Here is an 11,082-nt window from a genome sequence, read left to right as displayed (position 1 = left end):
GATCTTTGCCCTTTTCTGTACTGTAGTGCAATCTCAGATTTAGTATATTTAGTTGGGGGTGTGGGGGAGCAGTCCCCCACATGGGGGGTGTGGGCAAAGCCCCCCACTTGGGTGGGTTTTATTTGCTTCTGTTTGTTTTTTGAAGTTTTGTTGGCCATTTGTTTACTTACCAGAGGAAAATTTATGATGATCTGGATGTTTGTAAATATAAAGTTTTGTCATTTCCATCTCACCGTTTTGCCACTCTACATTATGGTAATTCGTTATTTTGACACAGATCTATGTATGCCTGTGCGTGTGTTTATATATGTATATACCAAGATCATACTACAGTGGGGAAAGGAACGATACCCTGAGCATTGCTGTGCTTCAATCCCACAGAATAGCAGGCCAGTTCTTTTCAATCTTTTGTCTCCATTTCCTTGTAGAACGTTTTTGGCTTAATATGTTACTGAAAACTCATTTGAACATTCAGCTAGGTAATGGGAACTTACATTATAATATTTAAATTTATATTGAGAAGCTATGTACTGTTTTAATACAGTTTTAGAAAGCTCTAGTTTTTGAGACTACACCCTGTACTATAGAAATATTTTTCAAGGTTATGTGCTACTGTAGCATGTTTAATATTCAACTCGTATACCTATATATTTGGTGCTTCCACTAAAAAAACAATACTTAAGACATTTTGTTTGTCTATTCCATATACATTTTTGTCTTTCAAAATTTTCTGTATTTGTTTTCATAGTTACACTTGTGAGCTAAATTTCCTAGCTCAGTTATATGTTCGAATGTGCACATCGTTGACAAATTTACATGAAATCCATACTGCCAATTTTTCAGAATGCTGAAAAAAATGAATGTTGACATTTCTGACCACTCCACACCTAAAAACATGTGCTAACATGGGTCAAAAAGTGGTGAGATTTTGCGGTTCAGAATATCAGTCTTCAGCATTATCAACAGTTGGTGTTCTGAGTTTGCATATGTAGTGTCAATGATGTGCAATCAAGATTTTGATGGTAAACCATTCTAATATAATATCACACAAATTAATTTTTTATATATCTGTAGTGGTGTATGATTAAACTGTAATAGATATATTAGTTGTGTTTATGTTTCTTGGTTTGCTTTAGAAGACATCAAAGGCTCCTCATTAAACTGCAGGTTTCAACCCAATAAAAGTGAAGCATGCCATTTTTGTATCTTCGTTTGATAATAGGATAGGTCATCTTAAACCCAGTCAGTTCATCCATACAGACTGGTTCCCACATGTCTTGACTGAGATGTACTGTTGGTGATCACATATCCCAGTCATCAAGCCATATCATCTGCTTACTTGCGTAGTTAAAGATCATGCATGGATAGAGAAGGGGAAGCAGGTGGATTACATAGTATCTGTTTTCTTTTCTTTGTATGCAACTTTTAAGTTAGCATATACAGATTAGAAAGGGAAAGAAATACAGGCGGTATGCCCCCTGCAAAAAATTCTTATTTTGCCATACTTTTTTTTGGTTTAGGTTATCAGGCAATCTATGTTGTGACTTCATCAGCACAGGTTTTTAAGACTGGGGTTAGTTTCTGTTTATACAATAAATATGGACTTTTTTGTTAATTATTAATAACTGCATATCATTTAATTAGCACATGATTATTTTCTCTGTCCACTGCTGTCTTTAAAAATTATTTACCTTCTCTAAATGTTGCCCTGTTTGTCTTCTTATTTTATCTAAATGTACACTATTTGTATTTTTTCTTTCTTCTGAATGGTCATATAGATATATTGTTACTCTCTCTCTTTATATATATATATATATATATATATATATATATATATAGATAGATATATATAGATATATATTATGTGTGTATATAAAAATGTTTCCCATACATATACATTATAATTTAATTTTGTTTCTCACTTTTGATATTACTATACCTATTACTGAAATTATGTAAAACTATTGTATCTTCTCTTTTTTATTACTGTAAATAGCTAATGTTTGTGTACCTTGTTTTCAGCATGAATATTATGAATATTTATACATTCTACTCCTGTTTAAGTTTTTATTTTGCGGCTTTTCTCCCTGGGCCTCTGCTTAAAAAGGGCTTTGCCCAGATGAACTTTCCTGGTAAATAAATGTCAGTAAATAAATAAATGTTATGCTTGTGGTAGAACAGAATTAAACATGTGAAATACAAAGAAAGCTTTATAAAAAAAACAAGCTGGTAACAAAAAAAAGGAAAAGAAAAAGAATTGATTGTTCACAGTTTGTTAAGAAATAATGAACAGAAGGTTCAGAGAAAACAAGAAAACATTCCTCCTGTATGTTGTGCAAAACATCAACCCTTTCCTGTCACAAATTCAGGTAAAAGACAAGCCTGTAAATTTGAATTAATGACTGAACAGGAGTTTAGAAATAACTCGCATTGCTTTACAACCTGCCTCTTTCTGTATGTTCTTAAAACATACACAGATAATCAGCTCTACCATTCTGGGAGAAAGGCTGGGGGGGGGAGGGTTCTGCCTGTGTTCTAACATTCTCTTGTCAATGGGTGGTAGGGTTTTAATCCCATATCATATAGCCTTTGAATTTGGCGTATATGGGGAGCTTAATCCTAATATGTGTACTGATGCACATAACATCAAGCAGCCCTGCCCAGTCAGAGCATAATCAAATCCCTGGTGTACAAGGAGGGTACATGTGATGCTGTCTGGTTGCTTTGCTGTGTGTTTCTGCTTCCCCTTCCCAACCCACTGACAACAGTAGTGGCACTGTTAGCCTCAGATGCAGTACCAGGAACCCTGGTGTTGGAAGCAAATGGAACAACACCAAGCAGCTGATGGTCAAACGGAAAGGTACAAAAAAGGGCAAAAAAGAACTTACAAATGTGCATACAAAAGAGTTGGAACTGCTGGTATGAAAGTCACTTACAAGCACAAAAAGAAGAGACACTGTTAGTAAATCATGGAAGGAAATGGATAAAAAAAAACTTTTGTACTAGGGAAAATAAAATACATGCAGTTTGAAAGTGAAATTTTTGATGAGGTGCTTATGACGCTTACCAGTAATTTTCGATGAGGTGCCTATGACACTTGCTAGTAATTTTTGATGCGGTGCCTATGACACTTGCTAGTAATTTTCAGTGAGGTGCCTATGACACTTGCTAGTACTTATGTTGGGTAAGGACCAAACCTTGACTTCAGTCATGACAATAATAATGGTTTTCTTGTTTCAGTAAAACCTAAAGATTCTGACACCCCCCCCCCCCCTTAATACACCTCACCTTTCAATTACAACACTCTCTTCCACCTTTAACTCATTACAACTTACTATACTTCTCAAACTCTATCTGACCTACCATTCTTCATACTCCATCTATAACCTCACTTCCCAAATATGTATATAACAGTCAATCCTTCTCAAAACCAAATACTATTCTTCCTAGTACTCTTAACTCCTCTTATTACATCCTATTTCCTAACCTTCTATGAACAACCCATACACTCCATCTCTATATTTCCTTCTTTTCAAATGTCATCATCTATAACACCTTCACCTGTGACATTCCAAAACCCCATCTATAAATCCAACTACTCTCCAGCTAAATTTCACAGACTAACTCATATTAAATTTTATAACCAGAAAACAAAGAAACTTGCCTACTACTTTGTCATAAACCTTAAACCCAAACAACAAATACTCCACAACACACTTTTAGATGGAGATATTCATCCAAACCCTGGCTCACTGCACACCCAGACCTTAACTACCAAAAACAATGACAACCCTAAACCTATACCAACAACCAAATCTACCAACTCTCTCACCATATCTCATCTGAGTATACGTAGTATTTGCAACAAAATTACACAACTACATGCACTCCTTGATGTCAACCAATTTGACATCCTATGCCTATCTGAAACATGGCTAAAACCCACTATTAAAGACTGTGAAATTACCCCACCAGGATATAATATAATTAGACTAGACCGCACAACAAAAAAGGGAGGAGGTGTTGCTATTCTTTACAAAACTCAACTACAAATCAGCACCATCAATCTGAACCTCCCCTTAAACAACAACACCAAACTAATATGCTCTAAACTTCAAGTAAACAAAAGTAAAGCGATCTATATTATTTGTACATATCTCCCCCAGGAGATAACATTAACACCCTTGAGTACATTCTCAACTGGCTCGCTTCTAATGTACCACAAGAAACGATAATGTTAGGTGACCTAAATATCGATTGGAATCACTGCAACCACTCAAACCCCACCTCCCATATTAATCTCCATGGCTTCTCTCAACTAATTTCAGGCCCGACCAGAATTAACAAAAGCAACAATAAAGACTCCATTTTGGACTGGATATTTACTAATACTCCCCAACAAACCTACACTTCAGGCACCCTACCAGATGATCTAAGCGATCACCTATTGACCTATATTATTAGAAAAAAAACCGTCATCACTTTTCCTACCTCATTCCGTACACTACGCTCAAAAAATTTTTAATTCAGAACTCTTTCTTACACAACTACACCATTGTAACTGGACTCCTCTAAAGTCACTACCTCTCAATGATGCAGTACAATACTTCAACTCCACATTCTTATCTATTTTAGATCAGCATGCACCAATACGCAAGATTAGAATCAAAACCAAACCTGCCCCCTGGATTAGCAACAACACTAGACAACTAATCATTACCAGAAACAAATACTGGGCTAAATGGCGTACTTCCAAGAACCAAGCTGACCATCAAACCTTTAGAGAATGTAGGAACAAAACTAAAAAAGCCATACTATCTGACAAACAGAACTACTACCTTCGTCTACAACAAATATCCAATAAGGAACCTAAAAAATTTTGGTCCACCATTAATAATCTTCTATCCCCAGGCCAATCAATCACACCCAACCCACAGGACTCTAACCCTGATAACCCTATACAAATAGCTAATGCCTTTAACTCCTACTTCACAAATACTATACAAAATCTGGCTAGTCACCTGTCTCCTGACACCTCAAATCTACATCCCTTCTCTGTTAATACACCACCCTCATTTCACTTCCTTCCCATCCCTACATCATATATTTTATCACTACTGCAAAAACTAAAACCTTCCTCCCCCTCTGAAGACAAACTCCCTGCTGAGTTTCTGCAAATAGGAGCTAAAGCTATTGCTTACCCTATTTCTATACTGATAAATAGATCCATCAATCTAGGAACTGTCCCTGATATCTGGAAAATATCCCACATCATCCCACTACACAAAGGGGGAAACTCTGTTGAACTGTCTAACTATCGTCCCATTGCTTTATTATCCCCTATTGCCAAAATCTTGGAAAAATGTATCCATAAACAACTCCTAAACCATCTTCTCCAAACCAACCTACTTGCTAACTGTCAACATGGCTTCAGACCCTCCCACAGTACCGCCACTGCTCTGCTCTCATTCACAAATACCATCAACACTAACCGCAACTTAAACAGTCTTTCATCTGCACTATTCACTGACTTGTCTAAAGCTTTTGACATGGTGAATCACAAAATGCTCTTACACATTCTCAATTCTCTCTCACTGGATCCTAACAGCATAACTTGGTTTAAATCTTACCTCGAAAACCGTCAACAAGCAGTAGTCTGGAAAAACTCGCTATCTGACCACCTTCCTATCTACCTAGGTGTTCCACAAGGCTCTATCTTAGGTCCACTTCTTTTTTCCATCTTTATCAATGACCTTCAATCAGCTATCCCTTTTTCTAACTGTATTCAATATGCAGATGACTCCACTATTATCTGCACAGCTACCTCTCAAGCTGAACTTCAGTCTCTTACCCAAAAAGCCTTTAACACAGTAGAACAATGGTTCTCCCAATGCTGCCTTCTACTCAATCCAAAGAAAACAAAACTTCTACTCTTCTCACCAACACATAACCAAATCCCCCTAAATTTCTCTATCACTTCCAACAACAATACTAGTATCTCTCCCGACACCACCACAAAACTACTAGGAATTACAACAGACAATAAACTCAATTTTGAAAATCATATTAACTCTACTATAAAAACTGTGAACAAAAAGATAGGAACCCTATATAGAATCAAACCATTTCTTACCCCAGCTACTAGAATTACCCTAGCCAAAACCCATCTAATATCTAGTTTACTCTATGTATGTCCTATTTACACCAACCTGTCAAAAAAAACTTAATAAACTAGTTATATCCTACAACAACATTGCTAAATTTGCTACCGGATCTCCTTTTAGGACCCACCACTGTATTAATCTAAGACAACTTGGCTGGCTAGAACTTCCCAATCAGATCAAACTACAACAACTAATAATAGCTTACGAAACCCTGTACCAACCCACCAAAACTCCAATACTCACCAGCCTTATTACCTCTTATTATAACCTTAAACATCTACGCTCCTCCAATAAACTCCTGATCAATAGGACTACACCTAATAACTCTGCAGGAGATGGCTTATTCTCCAACTCAGTTGGGAAACATTGGAACAAATTACCCGCTGATATCTCATCTCTGACTTCTCTTCCTATTTTCAAGAAGAATCTCAAATTGTACCTTAACAAAATATGGCTATGCCCCTGCATTAACCCAGCCTAGCCTTGCTCTTCTGTCTCCTATCTCCCTTTCCCGCTTCTCCTTCTTTACCCAATAACCCAGATGATGTTTCCTAAGCTCTACAACTACACATTAAGACAGGGAACTTATCCATTGAATAAGTACCCAAAAGTTTTTTTTTTCTTTCCTCTCTTCTTAGGTGCATATTTTGCCTCTCTTTAATAAAAGTAACTATTTTTTAGACCTAGGAAAATAACCTGTTCCTCAACTCACCCTATTCTTTCTCCGATATCTTTCCAATCTTTCCTTCACCTCCTTTCTTACTTTATCATTTTTTCATATTAGCTACTTTATAAAATATTGTTCTTTGCCCATCCCAAAAAAAAAAAAAATTCCTTTTTTATTTTGTTTTTTTCCTGCTTGGTGTTTTACTGTTATAACTTTTAAGTAGACCGATTTTTTTAACTATGTATTAATAGTTGGAGCTTTTCTCCCTGGGCCTCTACTGAAAATGGACATATATCCAGTTAGACTTGCCCGGTCAACAAATGTAAAATAAATAAAATAAAATAATAAATATGATCAATCAAGTATTACTGTTGTATCTATGGGGCATTTCCCATTCAGCAGATTAAACACTGAATTGACAGAGATGCAATTGTTAAGTGCAGGAATTTGCTTTAGAAGTCTTTCTTACTTTTGGATGAATGTAACTAGATGAGATTTTATTCAGAGTATCACTGCACCCCATAGGAGTTCACTGCTGGCATGATTTTCATGTCTGTATCGGTCATGATTAAAACTTTTTTTGGATTGTTCAGAACTGTTCATGGTTGCATGAGTGTGCTAGTACATTTAAATAAGGTTGTGTGAGGTGTAAATCTCAAAACTGTAGTTGGGGCGGACAAATGTTGCAGCTGTGCTAATGCAAGCCTGTTGGATGGCACTACAGAAGAGGTGCCAATGGGTCTTGGTAAGTCAGTGGTGCAACTGATTTTGTTGTACAGCTGGGTGACTTAAATGATTTGCTTACAGTGTATTTGTGTTGGAAACAGTTGGAAACTATAGCTCCTAGCTGAACTTCCTACAAAGACAAAAGGATATGAAATCCAAAATATGCCACTAAATCTTTTTTTCAATTTTCAAAATATTAATCGCTTTCATCTTGTTAATGACAAAACTTCACCAGAACAAGGCAGATATGAGAAGTCCTTCCTTAAACCACACACTTTTTTGGTTGGAATTTACTTGTGTGTTTTCACCCCCTTTTTGTTTGGTTCCTCGCTGAACCTTCCTACAGGGATCCAACAGTAACAAGGATGTTTTGTAGAATATCAGTACATAGAGGCTAGGAGAGTCGTTAGTTTACATGCCAGTCACACAGCAGCAAAAAATTAGTTGCTTTTGAAGAAATAAACAATATTTTTTTTAATTTGGAGGAAATTTTATAAACCCTGTGAATGAGAGGTGCTATGTTTCTTTTCTGCAAAGCTTAGCTGATCTTGCAGCTATGATTGACACTTACTGGCTCAGTAGTTATCTAGTAGTTATCTAGATGTCTGATTCATCAGTTTCTTGCTTTATGACTGGTAGTAAATGAAAGCAGGGCTGGAAGCATCTTGTTCTGCCATGTTAGCTAGGCAAAAGTCTAAATTATAATGGGCAATCAGATGCTGAAACCAGAGATAAAGTAATAAAGCAAGCAATAAGAGATGGCATTGTATACACATGACATGAACAGGGACATGAATAGCAAGACATAGAAATGCCAAACAAAGGAACGGACCATTACGTACTGCTTTATCTATATGTGGCAGTGTGGTGGTTATTTTCTATAAAGGAGACTAATTCAAATTTAGATGTGGACTCGCTATGCAAAATCTTATATTTTTCTTAATTTTTTAAACATAAAAGGTTAGAAAAACATTTCTCTTCGGGTGAAACTCCCTTTCCTGAAATGGCAAAATTATTTTGATGTCAGGCTTGATTCAGTTTCCTTTGAAACCTCTCAGATTATCTGGCTGAATAACAGCTGTACATATAATTTGTCAGTGAAGCGAGGAACATGGCATTCAAAATGAAGGACAGTAAAGGACGTAACCCTCTAAGTAAAGGACGTGGGATCAAATATCGAAGTATACATACAGAACATTGAAAGATGCACCTCTGTATGGGTGCCAAGACCCACAGCATCAAATAAAAGTTAGCCTAAGAAATTTAAAGGATTCCTTGATGAAAATACTAAAACAAAATTTCTGTTTCCTGGAAAAGTAACATTTGTACAAGTGCTAAGCCCCATCACATAATAACAATAACAATAACTGCACCCATAAAGCTTCTCAATCAAAGAGACCAGTGCTAATAATTTTTGTGGGAAGGGCACTTAATTATCCACATGTCAAAATTGCTTTTAGCTTGGAATGAATATAAAGCTGGGGGAGTAATTATTTGGCACACTAACGTCTGTGAAACTTGGTCCTTTTGCATAAAACTGAAACCCTCTATGGGTTTGCTTATGTAGGTTTAAATATTACCAATTTCCATTTGTTATGACTAATTTAATAAAGTAGATTTTGATAAACTTATCAAAAAGTAAAGCATTTGCCTGCACAAAATGTTTTTTTTTTGCATTTTCATTTTGCACTATTATGAATTTCTGCTATAATATTTGAACTTAAAGCACTTTTACTTTGCTTTGAAAAATATGAAGGACTGAATACATTTAAACAGGATCTGTCTTAGTAGGCAGTAACCATATGCTGATCCCTACTCCCACCTCCACAATGTTTTATTTTTGAAATATTGGCATAAACATGTTTTATTTTTGAAATACTGGAGCAAAGCTATGATTAAATGTAGACTTTTATTTCAGTAGTGAGTATAGTGTAATGGGTTACTTCTAACTCTATGTTAATGAGGAAGAGGTGTGTATTGTAACAGCTTTATAAAAAAGGATACTTGCAACATACAGATGTGTGTTTATAGGCCAGCTAGCTCAGTGACCGAACCTGAATATAGAATTACATTCTGTTCACTGAAGAACTCAAAGCTGCATCAGTTTCAGTTTATTTGCATGTGTTTTTACAGCTCTGAAAGAACCACTATTAGCTTTGTTTCAGTGAGTAAACATTTCTGCTGTGGTAATGGGGGAAGGAAAATGTATGGGCAGTAGGCAAGTGCATCTTGTAAGCAGTGGGGGATGAATCAGAAGCTTAAAACACTTTTGTTGAAAATGCAGTGATTAAAAGGGCTCTCTTGAAATATTGGGACTTGTAATGCTGAGTGCCGGCACACAGGGAAAAGACTGAAAATGCAGAAGAGTGATTAATGAACTTATATATGCTAACTCCAAGATTGCCATACTATGGAGAAAAGAGAATATTTAAAGAAATAATGATCTTGGACTTGGTATATGAAAGCTCAATTTTTGGTAATTCAGTCTATGTATTTCAGGACTCACTGAAGTGGGTCCTGACATTTCAGATTGTTACCGAATGGGCTCACTATTGAAATTTCAGCAGTCATAACTCTGAGTGCCAACATACTTAAAAAAAGACTGAAAGTGCATGAGAAGAGTGAATATCAAACATTACTCTTCCCCCCTTAATTTTGTTTTTTTTTTTTTTCAAGGGGTCAAGCCCCATCCCATACCCACCAATGTCAAGCATCAAGCTCCCCTACACTCCCAAACCTACATATACCAACTTTGAGGTCTCCATACCTCAAAATAAAGGGAATATTCTGAGAAATGGCCATCTTGGACTTGGTGCTTGCAAATTTGTTATTTTGGCCATGGACTTGGTATTTGCAAATTTGTTATTTTGGCCATTCAGTCTTCATATTTCATTACTCAAAATGGCATTTAAACCTTCCTGACACTTGTTTTTTACCCCTTGGTTGCCTTTTCCAGGATTAAATATTATCTGACATTATTCAGAACCTACTCAGAGATTATTTTGGTCACTCTAAATTTAACCCCATCCTCCAGTATTACACACCATTTTGGTATCATCAGCAAAGAGATCTATTTCAGTTTTCATTCCAAATTTCACATATATGTATTCAATAATTCATTGTCTGGAACTAGGCCTTCTAGTGCACTGCAGTTATTTCCTGTCTTTCTAACAACTATCCCGAGGTGCCACCCTCTGATTCTTTCCCATCACCTTCAGTTATTTCTCCACTTATTTATTCAGCCTTTCATCCTCCTTACCTATGTTGCTGTCCCCATCAACCTTCTGAGCAGAACATAAAGGCCTTACTGATGTCTATGACCATATCAGCCTATTGATTCTGTTCACCTCCTCAAGTTATCTGGTCACTGAACTGGACCAGGTTAGTTTGGCTGGATTTGCTAGCTGTGAAACTATATATTAGTTACTACCCTGGAGGTTACCATCTACCAGGAGGCTTGTTAGCCATTCTCCTCAAGATCTTTTCCATGGTCTTTCCTATCAGTGTGGTTAGACTGACTAGATT

Source organism: Protopterus annectens, chromosome 4.part0 (genome assembly GCF_019279795.1).
Source record: "Protopterus annectens isolate FY-2018-M chromosome 4.part0, PAN1.0, whole genome shotgun sequence".
In the NCBI taxonomy this organism is placed as follows: Eukaryota; Metazoa; Chordata; order Ceratodontiformes; family Protopteridae; genus Protopterus; species Protopterus annectens.
The sequence above is the reverse complement of the archived record's forward strand: the minus strand, read 5'-3'. Positions refer to the sequence as shown.